General features: G+C 38.8%; 1 long non-coding RNA gene across 16 annotated transcripts in view; it reads left to right on the forward strand.

Annotated features, from left to right (window-relative positions):
* Positions 1-26,781, forward strand: part of LOC112647822 (uncharacterized) — a 118,410-nt gene that overhangs the window by 53,460 nt on the left and 38,169 nt on the right. For 11 of the 16 annotated variants that reach the window (XR_004817049.2, XR_004817057.2, XR_004817061.2 and 8 more), the window contains 2 exons: positions 6,662-6,759; positions 13,593-13,683. This is a non-coding gene — a long non-coding RNA (uncharacterized LOC112647822). Of the gene's footprint in view, positions 1-3,930; positions 4,037-6,661; positions 6,760-13,592; positions 13,684-26,781 lie in introns of all 16 variants that reach the window. The other 5 variants (XR_007412064.1, XR_004817054.2, XR_007412062.1 and 2 more) reach the window with 2 other exon arrangements.

Consider the following 26,781-nt stretch of genomic DNA (forward strand, 5'->3'; position numbering starts at 1 on the left):
CTAAAGCAGGTCCTGTTCTATCATTCCCATTTTACAGATGTGAAAACTGAGGCCCTAGAGAGCTAAGACTTGCCAAAGTTATAAAAAAGGTATTGTTGGAGGCTGACCGGGAACCCAGGCAGGGTTATTTCAAGACCTGGTATCTTAGTCATTATACGTGTATATTTTTCCCCCGCAAAAAGCAAAATATCTGTGAAGTTTATCGTCTAAACATGGAAGCAATGCTCAAGCACCATAGCTAAGAAGTCTGTAATGTGATGTAGGTGACCATAATTATAAGGATCTGGAGACACAAATGGGTGTGTTTTCCAGTTTCTTACAGGAGGATGGATGCAGGGAGAGAGAGTACTGCAGGTAGGGTAGCACCTGATGCACAGGGAAGGGCCTTTGATTGCAGAGGATGGGAATGGGATTGCCGTTCCTGTGTTTACCTGTGGCTTTGCACAGGGAGTCAGACTCCTGTACGTTTCTGAAGACATGTTAAAGCAATAGAGAGAGCCACAGATTTGAGAACTAGATTATTCTTCAGATTATAGATTATTGCTGCCTATTTCCTAGACCAATAGCCTGACTTATGCTATGTGTGCAGTTAAAGTCTGAATACAGTGACATCTCTCAGCCTCAGGTGGTGAACCAAGGAGAGGAGCTAGAAGTCCTCGGCATTCACAGATGAGCTATTCTTCTTAAAATCCTCTGCTTGCTCTTTAAGCTGGAGCTGCAGTTTTACCCAGCAGGCACACTGGGCTGATCTGATTCTAGCTGTCTTCTTGATCGATCCCAGCTAGATCAATACAGAATGCTCATATCAGAGGTCATTCCTTAAAGCTGCAAGTTTAGGTCAAATAAAAGAAACATTATTACACATAAAAATGGAGAATTTACAGATTTTTTAGAAACAATTACATCATTGCAGAGCTGGAAAATATGAAGAATTTCAAAGAGTGACATATGTTTAGAGATATATAAACCCTTAGATAGTTAATATCAACTCCTTCTAGAGAATGTTATCCAGAGATGCACTCAGTTTGCTGATTATAAGTCAAGGTCAGGTGTAATAGTGTTGTTGCGTTTGGACCAGAGGTACCCAAGTATCAGTGATTACATATCTAGGGAGCTGTATGGTTCCAGGATCATCTATGAAGAGATGTGGAGGAGAGCCAGAAACAAAACCACTTAACCCATTTCAGTTTATTGTTGTTACAGTGGTGTGGCTCTTGGTAATTTACGAGACTGTCTGTGGGGTTCAGGAGCTCTTGAGACCTCCCGTCTAATAAAATAGCCATGTCGTTTTTCCTGAGTGAAGGGACCGACATATATCAAGAAGTGCAATTTGTTTGATATCCTTTTATACAGGAAAAGGAAAGGTTGTGGCATTTGTAGGTTAGTAAAAAGAGGGAGGAAGTTAAGGTATATAGGTATGTTGAGAAAGACTTTGCAGTTGAAAGTACATAAAGGTCCTTTTGTATTTAACATCTTGGGGGCATGCTAAAATTTCAAGTTGAAGCTGTCAGTTTAAAGTCTTAAATGTAGTCCATTGCATATTCCTTCAGGTTTTAAAGATAGCAAAACACTGCTTCCTTTCTAATAATTGGTTAAACCACCCCTTACTTGAAAAAGGCAGGCCACTTTGCTTTTCCTATTTGCAATAAAAACTATAATCCTGGTTGTGAAAGAAGGCATATGGAGGAGTCTTTATTCCCAGTGAGTTGTCCTTTTAAAATGGAATTCCCAAAAGAGGGGTTTTGTAATTACATATTGGATCATTTGATCCAAAGACTGTGTCCCTGAATGAGCAGTCTGACTCACTACACAGCTATCCCAGGAAGTGAAGATCCATTTAGTCTTCTTGTTTAATTTATAAAATTATGATTTTTACTGACAAAAAATAAGCCTGTGCTACATAAATTAATGACACAAATTTTGAATAATCTGTGATCATAGGCAACAGCTAGGCCTGGATAATTTGATATAGCCCATAAAAGTAGAATTATGTCTTTATACGCTTGTGGGGTGAGTGTGTGCATATGTACTTATGTATTTGCATGTACGTATGTGAATGAGATAGATTATAAGGCTGAGGACTCAGGGTAGTACTGGTAGCATTGGGGTATCAGTTGGCATATAGAATTTTAATTAGAAAAGTTGAGATTTTCTGACTAAAAACTAGGAGTTTTTGTGGGTAGGACATAAATGTACAAATGCATGTATTGAACCATGGGCTTTTATAACAGCTTATTGATGACAGTGGTGTCACACATTCAGTACACACCTTTTCATGACAGAGTACAGAATAGCTTTCTTCTTCAAAAATATTTTTTGTCTGGCTAGAGCTTCTCTCAATAGTGCTCAGAGTTCAGTTAAGGTACAATTCAGAGTAAAGAAATCTGGCTTTTAAAGCTCTGTCTTTTCTGGTAGAAATCATTTAGTTTCTTCTCTGCTAATAGCAGTATTGAGTCACAGGGGAGTGGTTATAGGAGGAGTCTGATTGCATTCATTCCTCTTTGGGGTCCCTAAGAATGGGTATCCCTGGCATTGGGCAGAACACTAGCCAGTAACTTACATGAAGCTCAGGCATCTTTGCAATAATTCTTCCAACTGTCTAACTCAATAGCAGCCTTTGGAAGAGTATTTTTTATCTATGACAGTTGCAGCTTTCAATCCTAGATTGGATTTCTCCCTGTCCTCCCAGAAGATGTTTTAGTGATGTACCAGCTTTAGCATATGATTGGTAAGGCCTTGAAATAAATCCACAGCTAAAAGAGAGGCATGGTAGGGTAGGGTGGAAAAGGGCGTTCAAATTCACTAGTAAATCTAATACCCTGCTAACACCATTTTTAAGAAAGGAGGGACTTGTTCTTCATTTCTGTATTCTTTCTAAGTTTCTTAACTCTCTTTCTTCTCTTCTTATTGTCATTTCTCTGTAGAATCAATTAATCTGATTGGCTGTCACTGTTCTGAAATTTGTGGTGCCTGGTTGCTGCCAGGGAATTGATTTTTACATCTGACCTGGTGCATGGGACCAGTCAGTGACATGGTCTTCATGGGGTCTGAGTGTCCTCCATCCTCATTGGTACTAACTTACTGTGCCCTTGAACAAATACCTTTTCTGCTAGGACCTTAGTTCTCTTTATCCTGAAAACAATACAAAACTGGTTTTGTTCCTAAGCCACCTACCTACCAGGTAGAAAGGAGATTGAAAAATCAGACTTGGAGAACAATGAATGGGTAAGACACGGAGTGAGAAAATTACAGGCAAGGCCATGATCAATGATTGGAAGTCCACAGAGAAAAAGCAAAAGGAGAGGCAGAATGGGAAGTGCTGGGGAAATAGAGAAGGAAATGGAAGATGCATTGAGAAAGAGAACAAGTCAGCAAAAAGGAGGATGGATACAAGAGTTGCAGAGAGGGATGAAAAGCAAAATTTTCTTCAGGAGGAGCTTCTGAACCTTCCTGGGGCCATGGGACCTCTCTGGGCCACAAAGTGGCAGCCAGTGTGTCATACACAGCACAATGTGCCACACATAGATAGCACCACTTTTTATAGTGTCTGGGTTCTGCAGGGTAAGATGTGAGTGAGAGTTTTCAGGCAAATTCTGCCTTTTAAAGATGTTTTCCTATGGCCTCCTGGAAGACTGATTCTCTGAACAGAGGTATTAGATGAAGGCAGGAGCCATATCTATTGAAAAGTCCACAAAAATTCAGACTATCTGATAATACACAGAATTTTTCTGTCAATACTCAAGTGCAGCTCCAATAATAAGCCTGGCACAACAAGGGCTGTTCGTTGACCTGCCTTTGCAGAGTTATAGGCAGAGGAAGGCAAACATAGACATAGGACAAATGTGGTAGATGTCTGTGTGTACACGCATGCATGTATATGGGAACTTTTTTTTAGTTAGCTATCTTAATTCGGTAACTTTTTTTAATTAGGTAACTTAAAAACTAATGAGACAGTATGGACTTGAGATATGAGAGCTATTTTCAGAGAGGAGATGGAACATAAGAAGAATATGGACAATTTGGAATACATGGAGAGGTATGAGGTGGAGCATTCCTCCTGGTGAGAAAGATGAGGACACACCCAAAGGCATGGAAAGTCATGGCATGTATAGACGACAGTTAAGAAACTTTGCGTCTATCAAAATAGAGTAAATAGGTTCTGATGAGGAAAGAAAGTACTTAAATGTCAGGAGAAAATGTGGCATCATAAGCAAACAGGATAAAAGGAGCCTACGATTTGATAGTAGGTCAGGAGCTATAGAGCCTGTATTTCTCTCTTAGTAGTTTGCTTTGCATTTTACAAGCAGTTTTTAATTCATTTCTGGGTATAGAAAAAAGTACATTTTTTGGGTGTATAGATTACCATTATATTGATTTTGAGATCAGTAAGTGATGGCTGTTTAGACTTCATATTATTGTGAATTTTTAAGATCTAGTTAATTTTATTGTTATCAATGAAGATTGTATTCACCTGCAAGTAATACAAACCTGATTACAACCTGATTACAGATTCCTTTTTTTTTTAAAGGTTTATTTATTTATTTCAGAGAGAAAGAGAGAGAGGGAGAACATGAGATGGGGAGAGGGAGAGGAGTAGACTCCCTGCTGAGCGAGAAGCCCAGTGTCAGCTGGGGCTCCATGAGGGACTTGATCTCCTCACCGGGAGATCATGAACTGAGCTGAAACCAAGAGTCAGATGCTCAACTGACTGAGCCACGCAGGTCCCTTGATTTCAGATTCTTATTATGCAAACAAAGTCGTAGTTTTCGCACATAACAAAGGATTTCAAGGTCAGCAGTTACCAGGTTGGATCTGTGGTTTGGTGATGTCAGGGCCTAATTCTCTGTCTCGTGGCTTTTCCCTTATTGTCTGAAGATGGCTCTAGCCATTACATGCACAATCAAGACAGAAAGAAAAGAGAAAACGAAGGCCTAAATTGGATCACACAGACTCTCTAAGTCAAAGAGAAAGCTGAGAAGGGTGGTTCTTTGCTTTTCAGGCAATTCGGTGAGGTGCAGAAATGAAGAAGAGATATGGGAATAGTTTTTCATTGCCATAAACACCTATCATGATCATCTGGGTATTTAGTGATTAAAAACCTGTTGTATCTTCTAAATATGAAAAGACCTACAAAAAGCCTTTGGTGGCTCTCAATGTCCAGATTTTTTGTTTGTTTGTTTTGGGATTTTATTTAAATTCTAGTTAGTTAACATATAGTGTAATATTGGTTTCAGGAGTAGAATTCAGGTATTCATCACTTACATACAATACCCGGTGCTCATCGCAAGTGCCCTCCTTAATACCCATCAGCCATTTAGCCCACCCCCTGCCCACCTCCCCTCCAACAACCCTCAAGTTTGTTCTCTATAGTTATGAGTCTCTTATGGTTTACTTCTCTTTTTTCCCCGTTCCCCTATGTTCACCCATTTTGTTTCTTAAATTCCACATATGAGTGAAATCATATGTCTATAGTCCAGGTACTAATATTATGTAGGAAGCTGCTGGATTTTTCAACTTTCATGTAAGAGTCATCATTTCTAATAGCTTTATAAATATTATTCATATTTCTCCCTATTTTATTTGTAAACAACTGCAATGCCAAATACAAGATTTCTTCCAAAATGCTAATAACCAGTTTTCCAGCATACTGTCTTCCCAGCAGTTTTCTGCTTTACCTCACGATCATGATCATGATCATCTTCCTCATTGTCAACATTTATTGTGCCCCCTGCATGTGAGGTCTTTTTATTTGTAATTCTCATTTTCATGATACTTCAAAGTAGTTGTTATTCCTGTTTTATAAATAAGGAAACTGAAGCTCAGATAAAAGTAAAGTGAGTTGGTCAAGGGCATATGGCTGGAAGGTGGCAGAATGAATTGAACGCTAATTCTTTTTGGTTTTTGGTTTGTTTGTGCTGACTTCCCTGTGCCCTTTTTTTTTTTTTAAGATTTTATTTATTTATTCGAGAAACAGAGAGAGGCAGAGACACAGGCAGAGGGAGAAGCAGGCTCCATGCCAGAAGCCTGACATGAGTCTGGATCCCAGGTCTCCAGGATCATGCCCTGGGCTGAAGGTGGAGTTAAACCGCTGAGCCACCTGGGCTGCCCTTCCCTGTGCCTTTTAAGGGAGTTTGCAGTTATCTATTTCTCAGATCCCATCTGGTTTAAAACTATAATTATGAATTCAGGGATAATTTTTCTTACTCTAACTCAACATTGGCTACTGATTACCTGGAGTCAGAATATAAAGGACCAACTCTAAGAGTTGCAAAAATTGCAGCTACCAATGAGATAAGCCTTGCTTCAATTATTAGGCAGAAGATAATGATTAGGTTTTTAATAACCTTAATCTCTCTTTGTCCTCTGTTTCTAGCTGCTTCATCTTGAAAATACTGTTTTTGTTCTTGATGAGAGTCTCCATCAAGAGCTTTTGATATGGGTCTTGCTTGAAAGGGACTGGTCAAATGTATTTCTATCAGTGAAGTTCCATGATGTGTCTGGAACAGTGGTTCTCCACACACACACGTTAGAATCACCTCAGAAACCTGAAAACATAACGAGAGCTTGCACCAGCCTCCAGATATTCTGATTTAAATGGTGTAGAGTGGAGTCCAGGCATCAGTATTTAATATGGTTTGTTGTGTTTTGTTTTGTTTTTTAGCTCCCCAGGTGATTCTAATGCTCAGCTTGAGTAGAAAACTACTGGCCTAGATGATTAATAGAGGCACTAATGGAGGAGAAGGAAGAGAAAGCCCCAGAGTGAGTGGTCCTCAAACTCTTTGGTCTATGGACTATTTTATGAGGGTGTTGAAAGAAGTGGGTCTCTTTAGAATTCATAGAGAAAATTGCCTGGCTTTTGATTAGACACTGATGAGTGAAAGGATAAGCAAATGACTAACGAGAGGGAAGTTATATGTAGAGGGTAACTTCATTGTGTGTTTCCATGATGCTCTTATAGTTTTTTAAGTATAATCATCCAAATTTACCAGTGAAAAAGGTAAGATCTTTTGGGATAAATACATTAAAGAGACTGTAATTCTAGTGTGTGGCAAAACTTGAATTAGAATTTTGATCTGCTAAGACTTAGTCCAGATTCTTTCTTATTCTGGAGATCCTGGAAAACACCCTAGTGGAGAAATCATGCTTGATGAACATCCCTGGGAGATTTCATGGAATGCATAGATTTATATTCTTGGGGTAAGAATAATTGATCTGATTTGGTCCCGAAATTTCATTTTGTAGGAGCTCTGTTCCGAACAATTTTCTCCTATCAGTGAGAGAAGCCTATTATGTCCTTAAACACAACATGGTGTCAGCGTAGATGTTTGCTGTGGCTATTCTTAATTCCCTAAGCCTAATGTATTTCCTTTCTGTTTAATGGTAGATGCCCCTTTGTTTCCGAAAGCCCATTTCTTACACTTTTTTTTTTTCAGTTTTCGAGTTTGATCCATCTGAAATCTATACATTATTTCACAGACATCAGTGGCTTTTTTCCAGGTTAAATTATTTAATGGCATTGTTTCATTGAAGGCTTCAGATTAGCTGCTGACACTTATTGGCAGAAAGAAACACGTTTTTCCATTGGGATAAAACATATTTTGTATTAGAGAAAAGAGCAACTGAATTGAGTTTCTGTCTTCTAAATCTTAGTTGTGGCAAATGAAGACATCTGGTGCTTTAAATGACAATTTACCTTTGTATCAAAATTAAGCATTAGTCACCCAACGTATATTTTCTCTTTCTCCCTCCTTCCCTCTTGCCGTTTCACTCTCCTGTTTTCTTTCCTCTTACCTTCTCCCCTATCCCCTATCCCTTCCCCTCTCTCTTGCCCTAGATCCCAACTCCCCTCCTCCTCTCACCTCATTCATTTTCTCTTCTCTTTCTGCGCTTGCTTCCCCCTCTTTTGCCTTTTCTAACTTACTATATTTTGGTTAGCTTATCTTCTCATCTTCTGAGTCTTTTCCTCTGGGTTTTGAGGTTTTAATTCCAAATGCCACTCATCTCGTGGAGTGAATAAATCAGGCATCTGAAAGGAAAGAGGGGAAAAATGAGGTTTGATTTCATTTCTCTTTCTTTTTCTGCCAAGAACTTTCCTTGGGAATTTTACAGAAAGAAATGGAAAGAACATAAACTTTGCCTGTTTTACTATCCAGGTGAGGAAATGGGTGTGAGGAGGTCAGCAGCTATCTGGGTGCTCCTGCCTCCCCATCATAGAAGCATGCAACTGCAATTAGGCATCTGTTTTCCTATCTTTTCTAGACATCTATCTGCCTGGAATGCCAGGCACTGCATTGGTATAACACTGTTTTATATATTTGCCAAAATAACTCAGAGCTACTATCTGACCATTTATCATCATCAGTAACCTCTCTGCAGTATATGCCCATTTTCCAGATCAGGTCAGTGGTCTGAGCATTGGTAGGATGAATCTTCAGCTGTTAGAGAGAAGAGCAGTGCTATATATTACAGAGCCTGGGAATTAGGGTAAACATGAGCAGTCTTGAATAGTATCCTTTTGGATGCCAAGTCCAAATGGGGCAAATGAGTTGAGGAAGAGCAAAGCCGAGGATGTTTGGAGCATGCTGCTCAGAGAAGAGGGGGCCAGGAGGAGAAAGAAGAGATCAGGAGGAATTTTCTCACGTTAATGTCATAATGCTGGAGGCTCCTTAGAGCCTCCTGTGTGCCTGAATGTGTAAGAGGTCAGGTTAACAAAGAACAACCAGGCAAGACCACCTATTATGGTGGGATCATGTGTGCCTTGAGAAAATGCTTGGCAACAAGCTAAATGAGGCTGAGTTGAAACCACTCTCAGCTCTCTGAGGTGGGCTATAGTTCTAGAGGGAGAAGGACCTTTTTCTTAGCAGAAAGGTCATTTAGGCTTACCTGATCAGATGTTGCACCTTGAACTCCGGTAACTTATCTGACAATAAGGATTTCCTAGTACATAAGAGTGGGGGCGCAAGACCCTTGATTTTTAGACTGACTTCATGGGTTTCTTCTACCTGCTGCTGTCCACTAGATAGCACTATGTATTATAATTGCAAAAAGGATGAAATGCAAAAAAAAAAAAAAAAAAAGTGGTAAGCTTTTCTTTTCACAATGGTTTGAGAGGACAACCTCAGAAATTTCTTTTTTTTTTTTTTAATTATTTATTTATGATAGTCACACACACACAGAGAGAGAGGCAGAGACATAGGCAGAGGGAGAAGCAGGCTCCATGCACCAGGAGCCTGATGTGGGATTTGATCCCGGGTCTCCAGAATCGTGCCCTGGGCCAAAGGCAGGCGCTAAACCGCTGCGCCACCCAGGGATCCATGTAGCAATCTTGTGGAGACCAGGCATTTTCTGTGCCTGATTTAACCAAACACTTCTCAGTCACATCGTGCTAAAGACAGGACACGAATGCTAGGCTACAGCATCTTCGTCTTAAGGGTACCGCCACCTCCGCTTCACCGGGATTTTTCAGAACTTGCTTAACCATGGATGTAGTAATTGAAATCAATTATTCATTCCCAAGAAAGGAGCTGAGTAAGTGGGAGTACAGGGAATAGAAGTGGAGGTTATCACCTCAGCACTGACAGGCAAGAAAATAGCATGAAAGCTTTCTTGAATATAATGAAAAACGAGTATTTCAGGGAGTGATGAGTGGCCCTTTTTTGGATCCTTTATTCCAAATAAAGTGAAAATAAAGAAGAGACCAGGGATTGGGGAGATAGAAGGGGAGCTGGCAAGAAACAAACCAAGAGCATTCTTCATAGTATCTGTTTAGCACAACAAATTGAGGTCAGATAACAGCTGAAAAATAGTCATTACAAAAATTGAGTTGGATTCAGGAATTAGGAGTTCTGTAACCCATAGCTGAATCTACTTTGGAGATGTCAGCTCTCTCATCTTTAATATAATGTGTAATGTATCTGTGGAGCTACAGCTGTGCAAAAGGAATAATGCCTATCTGGCTGCTGTGCAATCATCATGAGACTCAGTAGAGAGAATACATTCAAAAGCACATTGGAAAATATAGTAAACTACTGTGCAAATAAAGGCATTTATATAATTGTATAAATTCCCTTTTTATTCCCAGACTCTTTTCTAAGCCCATTAGTCTTATGCCCTTTCTCCTGCTTTCCATATTTTTTCCCTTTATCTAAAGACTACAGTTATCTGATTTGAGGAGTTAGTGTTTGGCAGATAGATAGCCAAGCTCTTACACATGACATGCTCATCAGGAGAAGAAAATGAGGACAATATGGACCACCTTCTTTGAAGTGAGGGACCACGGAGGAAATCCACTCACTTATTAGTATATAAGTTTATTTATTCATCACTTATTTGCAGAGGGTCCACTGTATCACAGGCACTGCACTAGATACTTAGGATGTGGCAATGAATAATGCATAGTCATCCTCCTGAGAATGTCAGAGTCTGGTACTTTCTTGGAGGTCTTCCTGGAAAAATTCATATATTTTCTAAGAAAAGTCCAGAAATTTGCTAGGCTATGTAGATATCTTTTTTTTAATATTTATTTTTATTTATTTATTTATGATAGAGAGAGAGAGGGAGGCAGAGACACAGGAGGAAGGAGAAGCAGGCTCCATGCCAAGAGCCTGATGTGGGACTCGATCCCAGGACTCCAGGATCGCGCCCTGGGCCAAAGGCAGGGGCCAAACCACTGAGCCACCCAGGGGATCCCCTGCTGAGCCACCCAGGGATCCCTATGTAGATATCTTTTAAGCAGAATATGTGTATTGTTTTAGAGGAATAGACTTTCCTTCATCAAATGTAAAAGTGATTGTATGTATTTGTATTTATTGTCTCTTTCTCTCCTGGAAGCAAAATACTGATAATTCATGCACCTAGGGAGGGAACCCAGATTTTTATTATATTCTTTGGAGGTTAAACAGTCACTGTGTTGGGTTGTACTGTAGAGACAAAACTGTGCCAGAAAGCTAGAGATGGTTAGGAGCAACCTAATTACATGGGCAAGGCAAGAACGCAAGGATGGAATAAGTAGAAAGTTGGCTAGGAAGGGATATGGATGAGTGGAGTAAGGAAGGAAAAATCTTAGAGTAGCAGGCGAGATAGAGAGTTTAGGAAATTAAGGAGAGGAACATGTATTAAGATATCGATGAATCTGCTATGGATGGGGTGACTCTTAAAAGTTACCAAACATGACATTTAGTAAATGCTTCCTGAGCCAAATCGCACCATTCAGAAGAACTCAGATTATGATAATATCTGTGCCAAAAGGAAAATATTTTCAGTTGCTTTGTCTGAGTTTTTACCCAGATTTTCATCTCTACCATAAATAGATTAATCAATAGCAAGTTAAATCAACATATATTTAGTGAAAAGTTCTCTGTGTAAGAGGTTTGGGGTTCAAAGATAATAAGATATGAGGTTTTTCCAGGGCACCTGGGGGGCTCAGTCGGTTAAGTCTCTGCCTTTGGTTCAGGTCATGATCTCAGGATTCTGGGATCAGCCCTGAGTGAGTACCCTGCTTACTGGGAAGTCTGCTTCTCCCTCCCCCTCCCCCTCCCCCTCCCCCTGCTATGTTTGTGCTCTCTCTTCCTCACTCTCTTTCTCTCAAATAATAAAAATAAAATCTTTATTAAAAAAGATTTGGGATTTTTCAAAGATGAATCAAAGTTTTGGGGCAGATGCTGCCTTCGGAATACACACAATGACAGAGCAAATGTGGCATACAGAAGAATGACACTGCAGAACACAGGAAGCCATGAAAGAGGTATGTTTAATCTGTGAGGGTTCAAAGAAAGCAATGATCACTTGAGTTGAGAATTTCAGGGAGAATTAGGAAAGGCACATGAGGAGGTAACGTTTGACCAGGAAAGTTATGAGATGATAAGAAAATGAATGTTTCGTATGAAAGAAACAAATTGAACCAGGAAATTGAAGGAAATGTGGCACATAAATAGGAAACTGAGCTCTGTGAGGGCAGTAGGGGGAAATTAAAGTTGGAAACGTCATTTGGGACTTTAGTTATAAGGTATGGAGTGACTTAAAAGCTATAAGCTTTGTACTTTATAGCCAACAAGGAGCACTTCACAATTTTTTGCCTATGAAGGTAATATTATAACCACATTTTTGTGTCAGAGATATTAATTCAGTCATCAATCAATGGTTATTTATTGGTTATCTACTCATTGCAAGGTAGTATGCCAAATGTTGATGAGAATGCAAAAGAAATAAATCGCACAATCCTCCATCTGAAGGTCTTACACACTGAGTAAGGAAATAAATACCATAGTCAAAGAAAGATGACTAATTATTGAATTACTTTACAATCATATTGGATAAATATAGATACTTGTAACACTATTCTGGCTTCCACTGAGTATAATCTAGACTCTTCCGTGTTGAAATTATTACAAGGTTGTCTCATTGTTCTCAGTTTGTAATCTGTTAGTAGGTTCTAAACTGCTGCTTGTAGAAGAGAAATTACATTGCAAATTCGAGTGCTGCAAACCCACTATTCTGAGTGGATTTGTAAAGAAAATCTTCCTAAGCCCCCTTCTCCCCCCCATCTGTGAAGTGCATTTAGCTGAATGGAGATTCTTTGTTTGTCTCAATGATTAATTGTATCTTGTACTGTCCTAGAACCTGATATTTAATTATCCTAAAATGCTTTATGAATATAGATTATGTGTCTCCAGGATCATGTGAATAGGCCAGGGATGTTTGCTGAGTGATCTTTTCTCTAGTCAATGTAAATTTTGCCAGAGACAGGCCGTGACTTCTTCATTGTCTGACTTTGAGCCAGTGCTATATCTGGAAAGAAGGACATACTACCATAGGGTGCCATTTATCTCAGGTCACAACTGGAATCTGGATCTTATACCAGCCTTAGCTATTAATTTTGGCTTATTTCTTTGTCAGTTAGGTGCACATGCATGCACTCATGTGTGCGTGTGCACATACACACACAATCAACAATATAGACAGCATAAAATGAGTTTTCTTTTTGTTTTTGATTTGTGTATTGCTTGTTTTATTTATTTCTTTATTTTGGGGTGAGGCACAAGAAAATTACTTGTCCTTTGCTGGTAGAAATCTTGGTTCTCCATCATCATCATCTTTGTTAATGTTGCTGTCATCACCCTGTCCTCATGACATCATCAACCTTACTATCAAAACCTTATGAAGTACTGCCCGTAAGTTGGATTCTGTGTTTGGCTATTTCATTCACTACAAAAGCGATGCATTTAGAATCCTTCATGGACAGGAGATGCCACCATTATATCCATATCAATGATCTGTTCTGTCAGGCAGTAGAATCAGATTGTGCTCTTGCCCAGGTAACTTTGTAAGATGACTAACTGGGATACGGAGCTTAGCCTGAGGCCACAGGATATAACATGTGTAAAGTTAGGACCTATACTTTTATATGGGTTAGATCTCATACACTCAGTACAGAATCCACAGGGCTAATTGCCTACAGGCAAATATGGAACTGAGAGGTAATGTATTAGGTGCAGATGAAGGCACTGATGTCTTCTCAAAACAGTTGCTTCCCTCAAAACCTTTTTTTCATATATTTTTTCTCCTAATGGAAAGTCCTTCCTTGTCTGTTCTAGCCATACGCTAAACCAGTCTTAAAATTGGCATAGACACAGGCCCACATCTGGAAGATATTAGTCTGCCCGAAGGAATTCAGCCTGTGAACTGGTAAGAATCGAAATAAAATATTTGAAAATTAGGTTTATTCCCTTGCTCTCATATTTCTACAGGTATTTACATTTTCTGGGTTAGCAGCCACATCACTCGGTATTGTTGAGTGTGGAAAAGGTTTGTGAAAACGTGGGCTGACAGATGTTTTGAACCTCTCTGTCTCCCCAGCTGCACCAGATCTAACAGCCTGAAAGTGATTTCCCTTTATGATATTTCATACCACATTGCAAATCTATATTGAGGCCTGTTTCCTAAATACATTTAAATATTAGCTGAATATAAAAATGTGAATACAGCCAACAATCCATGAATACGCAAATGTATTTCAAAACATTCTTCACCCTGAGAATCAGAAAATGGCATATCTGGGACAAGTGAAGATGGATACAAAAGACCAAAATGGAAACATACCTATCTGTGTAGATACACAGTTACTATTGTGTCTATCACCATAGTACCCGGGCCTTTTGTTGAGAAATATTTCTTTTCCTTAATGATGATAAACTCAGGAATATGCAGGAATAAGAGAGCTAATTTATAAATAACGTGAATCTCATCCATAATGGCCAGTATCGGGAGGCCATTATGTAGATGCATCCAGATCATTAAGTGGCAAGGTTGGCAACATTGCAAATTCTTTATCCATGTGCAGAGGCTGGAAGAGAGTGGTAGGAAGAGGGGGTAAAAGGCAAGTGTTCTCTTTTGGTTTTGGAAATCCAAAATATAATGGGAACCTCTCAATTTTGAATTTTAGCATTGTTGGCACCTGTAGTGCTTTGCTGCCCTTACTTTATAGACCTGCTGATCACGTGTATGCCTTCTATGTGAAATTTCTAGCAATGAAAGGTGTCCATGGATTCCATAAAAAGCACATTACCATGCCATGACTTTGTTTTTATTGTGGGTTACATAAAATTTCCCATTTACATGGTTACTAGTGATGCAACTATGATAATGCTTTATAAGAAATGTGTAGATATCCATCATGACCAGTAACTGGGCCAAGATTGAGTCTAATTTCATAGAATTCTCTTCAACTTTTTCCTAGAAAATCTTTGTCTCCTGTTTTTTATTCCCAGTGTACCTTACAAAGAATAAGGATTTTTTTTTTTAATCATCCCCTGGTATAGAGCAGATCCCATAAACAAATATTTGTTGATGAAGTAATTTTTGATGGGCATGAACTACTGTTTCTTTTTACTTTTTAAATAATCATCCAAGATAAAAAATAATTAGTGACTGAATCCTATAACTTGAACTATTTTTTAATTTTGTGTTCCTATAACATTTTCATTTCCATATTGCACTGGACATTATTGCCCAAATAGGAATTCACTTTAAGAGAGTGTATATATATTTTTTATCTTTAAAGGATGAATGAAGTTTTCCTTTTTAACATACTGAAAATATCTTGTAGGCACTTCAGTTTTTCTGGCATTTGTGTAATGTGGTCTGTAATTCTACAGGGTAGGTAAGAGCAGGGGTATTGTTTTTTGAGAGACCAAAAGGAAAAGTGTCATTCTCATTGGGTAGCTTCCCAGGCTCTTTGCTAAATTCTAGAAATATAATGGTGAACAAATGATTGATTCTGGACCTCACTGTACACAAAGTCTAGGGCAGGTACTATACTAGCTTAGGTAAAGAGGACAGAATATTTAAAACAGATCTTGATCTCAAGGAGTTTATATTTAGAAAGGGAGATTAGGCTTATATATGTAAATAGGTAATTGATCAAATCCTGTAATTTGTTTTTGTTTTTTTAAAGATTTTATTTATTTATTCTTGAGAGACAGAGAGGGGCAGAGACACAGGCAGAGGGAGAAGCAGGCTCCATGCAGGGAGTCTGACATGGGACTTGATCCCAGGACTCCAGGATCACGCCCTGGGCCGAAGGCAGGCACTAAACTGCTGAGCCCCCCAGGGATTCCCCCATATACCGTAATTTGTGATATGGTGGTGGAGATATCAAGCACTACCAATACTCAGACAAAGATATTTCATTTTGAGACTCTCAAGGAAGAGAGGAAGGGACTGATTGGGGTTTAGGAGGAGATTTTGATTGGTGGAGAGAAGTTTTTAGTGGCTGGCAAGTAGGGAACAATGTGGTAGTGTATGGCGGCAAGTTTAAGGAAGGTATATCCAGAGGACATTGTTCAGATCAACACAACTAGGACAGAATGTATATGGGAAGACCGTATGAGAACCTTTGACTAGGTTTAGTGAAGTTTGAGTAGGCTGTTAAGGAATTTAAGCCAAAAAGGCCATAGGAGTCCACTGAAAGTTTTTTGAGTAAAGTAAAATTAAATGCTTCAGAATTATGTATCTGACAACCGGCAGGAATCTTCTGAGACCATCAATTTCTAGCCCATGTTCTCATATAACAAAATATTACATCAGCCCAGATAGGAAGTACTTCTGGAACATTCTCACTCCCTAGACTAGTAGAGATCACTGTGTTTTTTCAATTAAGATATTGGCTCTTTTGGCAGTGCAAGTCAGACAAATCAGATTTTCACAAATCAGAGACTAGTCTTGTTCATTTCAGACACATTTATGGGATATCTTTGATTACCTTAGATACTCGATAGCCTGGTATTGTCAGAAATTGATATACTGGTCACCCTGCTGGATTTCAGCACTTTTATAATTGTGATATATACAAATGAAATGAAGTAATAATATTCCACTTCCTCACATGAAGATCCTTCTTACCCATCTGCTCTGATGTCTCTGTAACAATATTATGAAGTTATGTATGACATGCTGATCCAGTGAGGATCAGAGTGGTTCTCAGTGCAGTGATTTTAGTATCATGTTCTGCATTCCCCCTTACTTCAGAAACTGTGCAAGTTAAAGCTAGGTAAGCATTATTTCCTTTTTTAAGTACATTAAGGATGGGTAGTGGGCAGCCAACGGGATAAATTAATTGTCTGCTTAATGCAGCTGAGTGCATTATCTTACCAGAAGTGGAAATCTTTAGCTTCCAGGTAGCAGCACAATGGGAGAAACCAAGCATTTACTTCTAAGGGATTCAAAACACCCGAAATGAGGCAGTCAGGAAGGCCTTGGATAAAAGTGAGATGTATGCCCTTGTTAAGATGGAGTATGAACCATATTTTGGACTGTTCAGTACTTTGTACTGTTCTCTTCTTACTGCCACTCTGATGGCAGTACTTCGGCCATTTTCTGCCCCAGAAGTGGATTGGGCTCACTGCTCTCAAACATGCTGTTTCCCCGGGCAGCTCTCTGTGATCCTTAGAATTTACAGTCTGTTTTCCTGTAGGAGTGTTGATGTACTCACCTGGAATACCTGCTCTTTCATTCTTGCTCTGTTTATCTTCTACCCATTCTTGAACGTTTGCCCTCTCCAGGACACCCACCTTCTGTGTTTATAACTAATCCTCACTCTCATTGGTTTAACCTCTCAAACACCTATAGTAGCTAAAGTCCATGCTGTATCATCTAGAATTGCATTTCATATGTTTGTTCTCATTTCTGGTTGCTCAACAGAATTACCCATGCAAGGATTGCTTTCTTTTTTCTTCTTTTTAAATATTGAATCATTGGCTTTCACTTGGCTCCGCAACAGGATTATCAATGGAACTATCAATGGCACAGCAAAAAGGCTGTACCCAGAGTTTAGAACTTTGGATGGCCTGATTCTCTGCATTTGTATAAAGCTCTGCAGGTGATTCAGAGGCATAAAAGTTCACAAATTTCGACTCAGTATGTTTTGCATCACTTACTTTTGTTTTGAGTTAATCTTTTCTTTATAACTAAATTATTATGTGCTGAAGTTTCTTTGGAGTATTTTATCTTAAGGCATTTGCATTGCCAGTAGTATAGAGTATATTGCTTTGGTTAATTTATTTTGCAGAGATGTTGGGAGAAGACGTGGTTCTTGGGAGAAGACATGGTTCTGATTCCAGACCTGCTTGTCCAGGGCAGTTGTTAAATGATTTTGGTCACAATGGACATGCAAAGACCCCCCTCTGCCTCAGGGATCTTTAATAGGACATTCAAGAGAACACTGTTTATTTTTCCAGGAACAGAAGCCTGAAGGCATTTTTAGATTTTTTTTTTTTTTTTAGAGTGCAGAATTTATGTGAATGACAGTAACCCCAATAAAAATAAAAATTGGGGATGATCTGATATTCCAATATGCATTTACCCTGGCTACTATGGTATTCACTTGAGAAGAGGGTGGAACTCCAGATTCTCATCAGAATATCCAAACAGACCAAAGCCTAGTTTGTTAAATGCCCATGCCCCTAGGCCTTCTGGGAAGAGTTGAAATCAGGTGGGGAATATTTCATCTCCCTCTCGCATTGGTCTTCACTTTCTATTGTTGTGGGTTTTTTCCACAGTAGGAGCCATGCTGTAGACTATATATGACCTGGAAACTCACTGAGAAAGATACAGCTACCTCTGGGGTAAGGACAGGTGACCATCCTGATAGCTTCTTCAGTGGCCAGGGTGGTCAGACTGGACATGAGCATGCCACTTCCTTCCTCTTCTTAAGGAGGAGCCCATGTTTGCTTGTGACAGGACATGTGTCTCATAGAAAGCTGAACCAGATATGTTTCAGCTGCCTTCCGATGATGATGCCCCCCAGGTACTACCCACTTTCCTGCCCATCTACTGTCTCCTATTTCAGCTTGGTTGTTGTAAGAATTTTGTTAAATGGGAATCAGAGTAGTGAGAAAGGTAAAGCAGCTGCATCTGGAAGGTATCACCCTTGCCATGCTTTTAGGTCAGAGAGTCCGCTCATCTGGCTAAGCTACTTTTAGACCTCCTTTCTTCTCCACCCCTCCTTCCTCCGCCCCCCTCCACGGCACTGAGGGGAGGCCTATTTTCACATATGCGCTCAGACATGCAGAAGCAAATGCCAAAAAGAATTAACTGGAATAGCTCTATTAATTTATGCCTCGACAGTAATGACCTTAAGACACAGAAGAATTATATATTAATTTGTTTCTAGTGTATAGCACTGCTAAGTTAACACATTTAGGAGAATACACTTCCCTGTCTCCAGCTGTGAGGGTAAATGAGGCCGCCTGTGGCTGCAGGAGGAGTTCTGGCAGAGTCCCACTAGATGGCAGGGTGGCCTCAGGGATGGGCTGCGCTGCCGGCGGCTGCAAAACACTTTGTTTGCAGTCATTATTTGACACACTCAAAAATTGACAATTTTTTTCATGTTGTTCATTTGGAAATTATATTTAAACTTATTTATTTACATGGGAACATACATAACATGTATATTTACAAATATGCCTACACTGTCCGAGATAAGGGTGTTTAAGAAACAATGCGTCCCCTGCGCCAGGCTGGCTGACTTCTGTGAAATTTCCTCGCTCTGCAGACGCCCCGCTGTGCTCCACACCAGCGCACACACCACATCTAGCCTTATTGATGTTGGGAAGGGGAGAGATGTCTTTGAAAGTCAAAGGGCATAATCCCTTCCAGGAGGGAAACTGTTTTTAACACATGGTTTGGTCAGTTAGGGGTGGCTCAGAAAAAATGCGGAACAGTCAGCATCATACATTCAGCCTCTCCCCACCCCCAAGAAGATTAAAAGTAGAACCAGATTAGAGATTTGAATTTTATTCAAATCCCTTCTTCCCTTTCCTTTCCCTTGTCCTCTAATCTCTCCTACTCTTTTAGCTTCTTGTCTCTCTTTGTTCCTATTTCTATCAAATCTCCCTCCTCTTTTTCCTTTCCTTCTCAGCCTGAATTTCCACATCTCCCCTTTCTCCATCCTTCATTCTTTCAGAATTTGATGCTGCCAAGCTGCCTCTGATCCTGCATCCCTTTATGCAGCCTTTTCCTGTTAATGAATTGTTAAAATTTCATAGGGAGCGGTGACTGTGCTCTTCTCTGCTTCTGGACACCGCAGCTGGTAAGCTGCTTTCTTTCAGAGCAGGAAAAGTCACAGCTATGAGAGGCCACTTCTTGCTTGCAAACAGTTGTTGTAGGTTTACATAGTTTAGTATGCAAGAGGTTCTTTTTTTTCCATCCAAGTTTAGGTAGGATTAGTATTTCAGTTAATGAAAGCTTCTGGAAAAGGGAGACTCTATCCATGGTAGAGAAAACAGACCGCAGCAGTCTTAAATGCCTGGCTTTTTCTGTTTTCTGCAGTGGAAAGATTTCAGGAAACTCATGTAAAAGCAGAGGACCATTTGATGAATTTTCAGAGTGAGATTCTTGGAAATAGCTTCTGCCTCAGTTGCCTAGCAGACAATCTTGTATTAAAATCTGTAACTTTTAATATATTTCTTTCCAGATAAAACTAGAGTCATTTTCTTGATTGTTCTCTGGCTAGTTACACATGTGGGCTTTCTGTTGGTTGTATGTGCCTTCTTCCTTTTTGATTGTAGGTTAATTGCCTTATGAATGATGTGTGGGTAGAGAGAAATAGAACAGAAGGTGATCAATAAATTGTAGACTAGATTAAAAAGAGATTTTCCCTTAAAATATTACAAATGGGATATGTAGGCAGTTATATGCAGTTCTGTATAACATGTACAAATACAGTTTATGACCCACTTTGATATTTGCATAACAGTGTGTACCCTCTTGGAAAATTGTGTTGTCACATCTCTGATTCACTGTTAATTGTAAATTTTACCAATTTGAACTTCAGAAATATATTGGTATTATCAACTTGATATTACCCCCCCACTTTATTGCCTTGCAAAGTTGTGGTTCATGGAGATTATCTTAGGCTCTCAAAATTCTGAGGTTCTTTCAAAATTTTCCAGAAAAAGTTATGTTTTATTGGAGTTTCAGTGTTAAAATGTTATATTCTTAATAATAGGAAAACTATGTGATGTGTGCACAATACTTCTCAGTCATAAAGAAATACTGCTTAAACAGAATGTCCCATTCCTTCAAGGTGTTGGGTAGCTTAGTATTTAAGTAATCCTTTCCTTCTATTTTCCTCTCTTTCATTTCTTACCCCCTTCTCTTTACATCTTTCCTGTATGTTACTGTGCTTCATTAATAAGAAATTCATGTCAGCAATTTATAGGATAAAAAGAAAAAAAAAAAAAAAGAAAGCAACTGAATTTTCTTCTTCATCTTAGCATTTTCTTCAGACTGGAGGTGCTGACATTTTATAAATTTGTGCCCTTACCATAAACCTCGACCAAGTCCTCTAGATTATTTCAGGAAAATCTTTCTTCTCTGCCAATACTGGACACATTTAGAGATCTAGGAGAAAAATAAATTGTTTTTCTTGTCTACTGTGGCATGCTTCCTGTCGTTAGGTGAATAATTGAGCAGTTTATTTTAATCAGAAGCTCTTTGCAGAGGGGGGTGCTAGAGAGAGGGTTAATTGCTAGGGTAAAACAACTACAGGAGTTCAGCTTACTGGGGTGCTAATTGGGTAAAGGGTGAACATAAATAGTATGGAGAAGCAGGAAATTAGAACATAGGAGTAAATATGTGGATGTTAAGCTCCCAACACTTATAAATGCACTTAAGTCATTGGAGCTGCAAAATGAATAGCAAGCTGTTTTCAAAAATTTCATGCTGCAGTGCCAAGACTGGGATTGGCTTGGAAGAGAAAGGGAGCTTGGCTTCCTGTTAGTAAGTGACCTCAACTGGATCCAAAAGTTGGGTTTTAGGCTTTCAGCATCATTGATGTGTGTTGCAGGTAAAGGCAACTGTGGGTGAAGCCTGGCTTCTTCCCAGTAATGGCACGGCCAGGAGGCTTGAGGATGGCCCTGCCTTCTTGTATCTATTCAGTGCTTATGTATCCTTTGATAATACTCACTGATGTTCACCTCACAAATAAGAGTTAGATTTAAATCATCAAAATTTACAGAAAAATAAATATGATGATTTATTTCTACTTTTAGGTGTACTGAATTGAAATCTTATTCCTTCTTTTCCCTAGAGCAGGTTAAAAAGAAAAGATGGGCTAGACCAGCAAGTCTTCAACCTTGGCTGCAAGTGAGAATCACCTAGGGATTGTTTAAAACTCCTTGTTCCCATGATGCACCCCAGGCCCACTAAATTAGAATCTTGGAGGATGAACTAACATATCAGTAAACTTTAGAAAACCCCAGGTGATTCTGTTGAGCCAAGGTTGAAGACCTTGGAGCCCAGAGAAAAGCAGAGTTTGGGAAAGAGCAACTCTTCTGTAACTCTCTGTGATAGTGTTATTATTTTGCATTTAATGTCATGCTTTTGGATGTCTATGAGGGATAAAGGAAATTATGTGGAGAGGCTGCACAGTCATTAAAAGGTGGTGCAATTCTTATGCTTCAGGTCTGGCAAAAGAATCAGACTTTAGACTGTAATCAGGAACTGGGAAGGGAGAGACTGTAGAAATGGGAGAGGGGACTCTTTCTCTTGGTCCAGAGTGAGATGGGTGAAGATATCTAAGAATGTTCTGGTATCAAACCACTGGATGTCTCAAATTTCTAATCTGGTCACTGGGTGATATCTCTTCACTGTTCATACTCACTCGGGAATGCCACCCTGCCTAATAAACTGAAGCCTTGGGATAGTCTGAGGTAGGTGTAGTTGGACTTTAGCAAATCCATTAATCTCTTAGTATCTTTCACTTCCCCTTTAGTGGTTAATTATTAGTATTCTGTGGCTGCTGTCACAAATTAGCATGAACTTGGTGGCTAAAACAGTACAAGCTTATTTTTTTTTTTTTTCACAATTCTGGAAGCTAGGCATACATACATAACATCCTTCTCCCTCCTTGGAGAAGATCACTGAGAGGTCTTGGATGCAGGTTGACATAAAAGCTAGCCCTGGCCAATGAGAGGCTCCTCACTTTCTCCTTACCTGGGATGTACATTCTGCCTACTGTTCCCTTAGCCAAAGCCATTTCTTGCCAACCCTTAGAGAGCAATGTGTCATTGAGATCATCTGGATAATATATGTGACTGAGCCCATTTAAGGCCTTTCTATAAACTCTTCAGATTGAGGTGAGTGGGTGGGGAGATCCACTCATCTTGCTTCTGCCCCAGGAAAAGCCTCATAGATAAATTCCTCTGCTTATGAAAACTGTCACCTACTAATCTGGAGTGGCCTCTTTCTTCAATCTCTCCTTGCATTCTGTGTATGGGGGCAGTTTTTGATTTGACCCTCAAAGTTCCTAAGTTTGCAAACTAACGTGTTTAAGTGTTCCTAAAGTTATATGTATCTTTACATAAACATATTGTTGCTTTGTATGCAGTTTTATTTTTCAAAAACATTGTGCTATGAGGGTGATAACATGTTTCTTAATTTTGAGACTCAATGTTGTATTTTTATGGATCCATCCATTTTGCTTTATGTACTTTTGTTGCAACCATTGCTTCTAATGACAGTAATATTCCACAGTATTCATTGACCACATTTTACTTTCTCCCTTCCTCTGGTTATGGACACCTAACTTATCTCCCCCTCCCTGCTACAATGAAAATTCTTGTACAAGTCGCTGTAGAATTTGCTCTGAATGATAAAGTATATGATTACTTAATTGGACCAAGTGTCTCTAGATTGTTCTTAGAAATAGCTATTCCAGTCTCTTCCTACTAGTAGTGGAAGAGGGTGATTCTTTTTCTCTATTCCAAGCAACATTTTACATTTCCAGGGTTATAATTTTTGTCATTCAGATAGATGTAATGTATATCATCAATTTAATTTCTATTTCTCTGATTATTATTGAGCTTGAATACCTTTCCATGCACTTGAGAGTCATGTTTGTATCTTTTGGCCATTTTAGTTTTCATTTGCTGTCTTTTTCTTCTTGGTTTGCAGGAATCTCTTTTATATTGTAGAGCTATGCTGTCCATTATAGTAGCAACTAACCACTTTTGAATATTTGAATTTAAATTAATTGAAAATTATATAAAATTAAAATTCAGTGCCTTGGTCACACTAGCTACATTTCAAATGTTTAATAACCACATGTTTCTACCATATGGCTCCCATATTGGATTATGCAGAGAATATTTCCATTATCATAGAAAGTTGTTTAGGACAGAGCTGTTCTAGTTTCTTGTTGGTTTTAGATATGACTAATATTTTCTTCAAATCTGTCATCAACATTTTCTGTGATATGGCAGATTAAAGATAGCTGCACATTCTTTCATACTTCTCTTAATAAGACATATAGTCTATCTCCTCCCTTTGAATCTGGGACTCTTTTGACCAATAGAATAGGATAGAAGTGACATTGTACGAATTTCTATGTGAAAGACTTAATAAACTGTCAATTTCTAATTTCTGTCTCGTGGAGCACTCTTTCTGGCAATTCTGAGTCTATGTAAGACATCTGATCAGTCTGAAACTGCCAAGCTAGAGAGGCACAAACTAGAGAGGTGCTCTGGTCAGTAGTCTCAGCTGAGTTCAGCCTATTAGTCATCTTTGCCTAGGCACTAGATGTTTTAGTGACACTGTCTTAGCTGAGTATTCTGTTGAGTGCTATCAAGTGGGTTCAGTCAACACAATGTGGAATAGGAGAATAATTCAGCTGAGATCTTCCTGAATTCCAGACCCACAAAGTCATGAAATATATAAAATATGGTTTTTTTAACCATTAAGTTTCAGGGTACTTTGTTATGTGCAATAGATAACCAGATAGCTTAAAAATTTTTTTTGATGTAAGCCATACTGTTTAATATGTACACTATTGCATAGCAGTGCTGAACAATAGAGCCTTAGCAGCAATCTAGACTAGAGTTCAGATTATAGCTCTGTCTCTTAGATGTATGAGACTCTATTAGGTGAATGTACTGATTTTCACTGTCTCCATCTATAAAATTGAGCGACTGATGCATCACAACACAAATATTGTTGTGAGGAAGAAATGAGGTAGCAGATGTTAAGAAAGCTCTTCTCACAGTACCTGACTCATGAAGGAGATGCTCTAATTGTTGGAACGTGCAAAGTACAGAAATGGCACAAAGGATAGATGAATGACTGCTTAGCCAAGTGAAGTGGAGAGTGGCTGTCAGGCAAGTGTCCTCAGAATTAAAAGGTTCATGGTGTATTAAAGGTACTATAGGAATTTATCAGACTAGCTTAAGGAGGAAAAGACATTTGAGGTAGAGCAGTTATGGTGTGCTAAAGTGAGCTCAGTCATTTATTTATTTAAAAATCTGTTAATGCATGCATGTAATATGTATCTGCATGTATTTAATATATGATCTACATTTATTTTGTATATATCTATAAATATGTATATACATATGTGTATGTATTCCTATTGTCTTTCAATAAAGATATATGCCTAGTTTTAATAGAGTCAAATTTATAATCTTTTTTTTGGCTTTGCTTTTGGCATCTTGTTTAAGAAATTCTTCCCAAGCTAGAAGTATTACAGATAATTTCCTACATCATCTTCTAAGATTTATAGTTTTGCCACTTATGTATACATTTTTAACACATCTGGAATTCATTTTTGTATATGCTGTGAGGTAAATATTTGATTTCACTTGGGTAACCAGTATTCCTAGAAAAGGCATTAAAGGGTTCATCCTTTCCCATTGATTTATAATGTCTACTGTGTCATAAATCAAGTTTCCAAATAGGTGCATGGGTCTGTTTTTTTCAACTATTCTATGTATTTCATATTTCCACAATGTTTTTTTTTTTTTAAGATTTTATTTATTTATTCATAAGAGACCAGAGAGAGGAGGAGGCAGAGGGTGAAGCAAGCTCCATGCAGCGAGCTCAAGGTGGGACTCCATCCTGGTCTCCAGGATCAGGACCTGGGCTGAAGGCGGCGCTAAACCACTGAGCAACCCAGGCTGCCTGCCACAATGTTTTAATTACAGTAGAAGCTATGTCTTGATAGTTGATAGGGCAAATTTCTCCCCATTTTTGTGTTAATTTTTTAAAATTAAAACTTTTTTAGAGTGGTTTTAGGGTAACAGCAAAAATGAGGGAAAGTACACATTGCAGTATCCCTGTCCCTGCAATGTATGCATAGCCTCCCCACTATCAACAACTCCACCAAAGGGATACATTTGTTACAATTGATGAGCCTAGATGTAGCTGTATTTTTATTTTCATGTTTTGAAGTTTATTTAATGATGTAGGAAAATACCGTATTTTTAAATGAACAAAAATGAACAAACAACAGCCATGTTTCCAAATCTTCTAGAAATTGTAGATATTTGTATCACTGAAAGAATGGAAAAGAACATCCCAAAAATTAACCTTGATTATTTCTAGGTGATGAAATCATAGGCCATTTTCTCAGTTATCCTCATAATTTTTTGTGTCTTGCAAATTTTTATGCATGTAATTGCTTTTGCAATCTGAAAAGCCAACACATCTCAACAGAAAGAACATTCATTTTGACAATATTTATGTGCCAAGAATCCTCAAGTAAATGCTCTGTTAAGTCTTCTTTTTCCTCTCATTCTTTCCTCTCACATCTGTCTTTCAGGGCTGCCCTATTGGGCACCTACATATCTGATATTTTCAATAATCCTGTCATGAGACACATGTTGCTGCAGCAAACAGTGTCCTATATAGTGAGCAGTTCTTCAGCTGCTCAAATCAGGTTTGGGTTCATACTCAGTTGGATGTGGACTGATGCTATAGAATTCTCTCTCATGGCTTTATCAGTCTTCAATCCACTGTTCACTTACTCTGCCTCTAGAGTTCATCACTTATGCTTGGAGACTACCTTACTGGAGTTTGGTTTATTGAGACTGTTTTAAAAAAGAATGTTTCTGTATAATTCTATTTTCTTCTTTGTATAGTCTCTGCTGATGTTGACTTGTGTATCCCTATAGGAATTGATATGGTTTTTTTTACAGTCTGACTCTAAGTGTGTCTCCACTCTTATCCCTTGTTGTGAGCAGAAATGTCTGCAGTTGTGGGATCCAGAGGTCACCACATGAATGTTGATGGCACTAGTGGTCAATCTCTCCTTGAATACAGTTAGTTGGCCCTGAGGACCATTCTTGAAGAGACATTGTATTGATCATGGAATCTCTACTATCAAAGCAACTCTAATCTTAGCTTATAGGTGGAGATGATAGTACTTTCAGTGGGTGCTGGTTCAATGCTTGAAGATAGCTTCTGAAAGTCATTGCTTCTTAATTAAGTTTGCAATTTGTCATCATCTTCATC

Source organism: Canis lupus, chromosome 7 (assembly GCF_003254725.2).
Source record: "Canis lupus dingo isolate Sandy chromosome 7, ASM325472v2, whole genome shotgun sequence".
NCBI classification, from domain to species: Eukaryota; Metazoa; Chordata; class Mammalia; order Carnivora; family Canidae; genus Canis; species Canis lupus.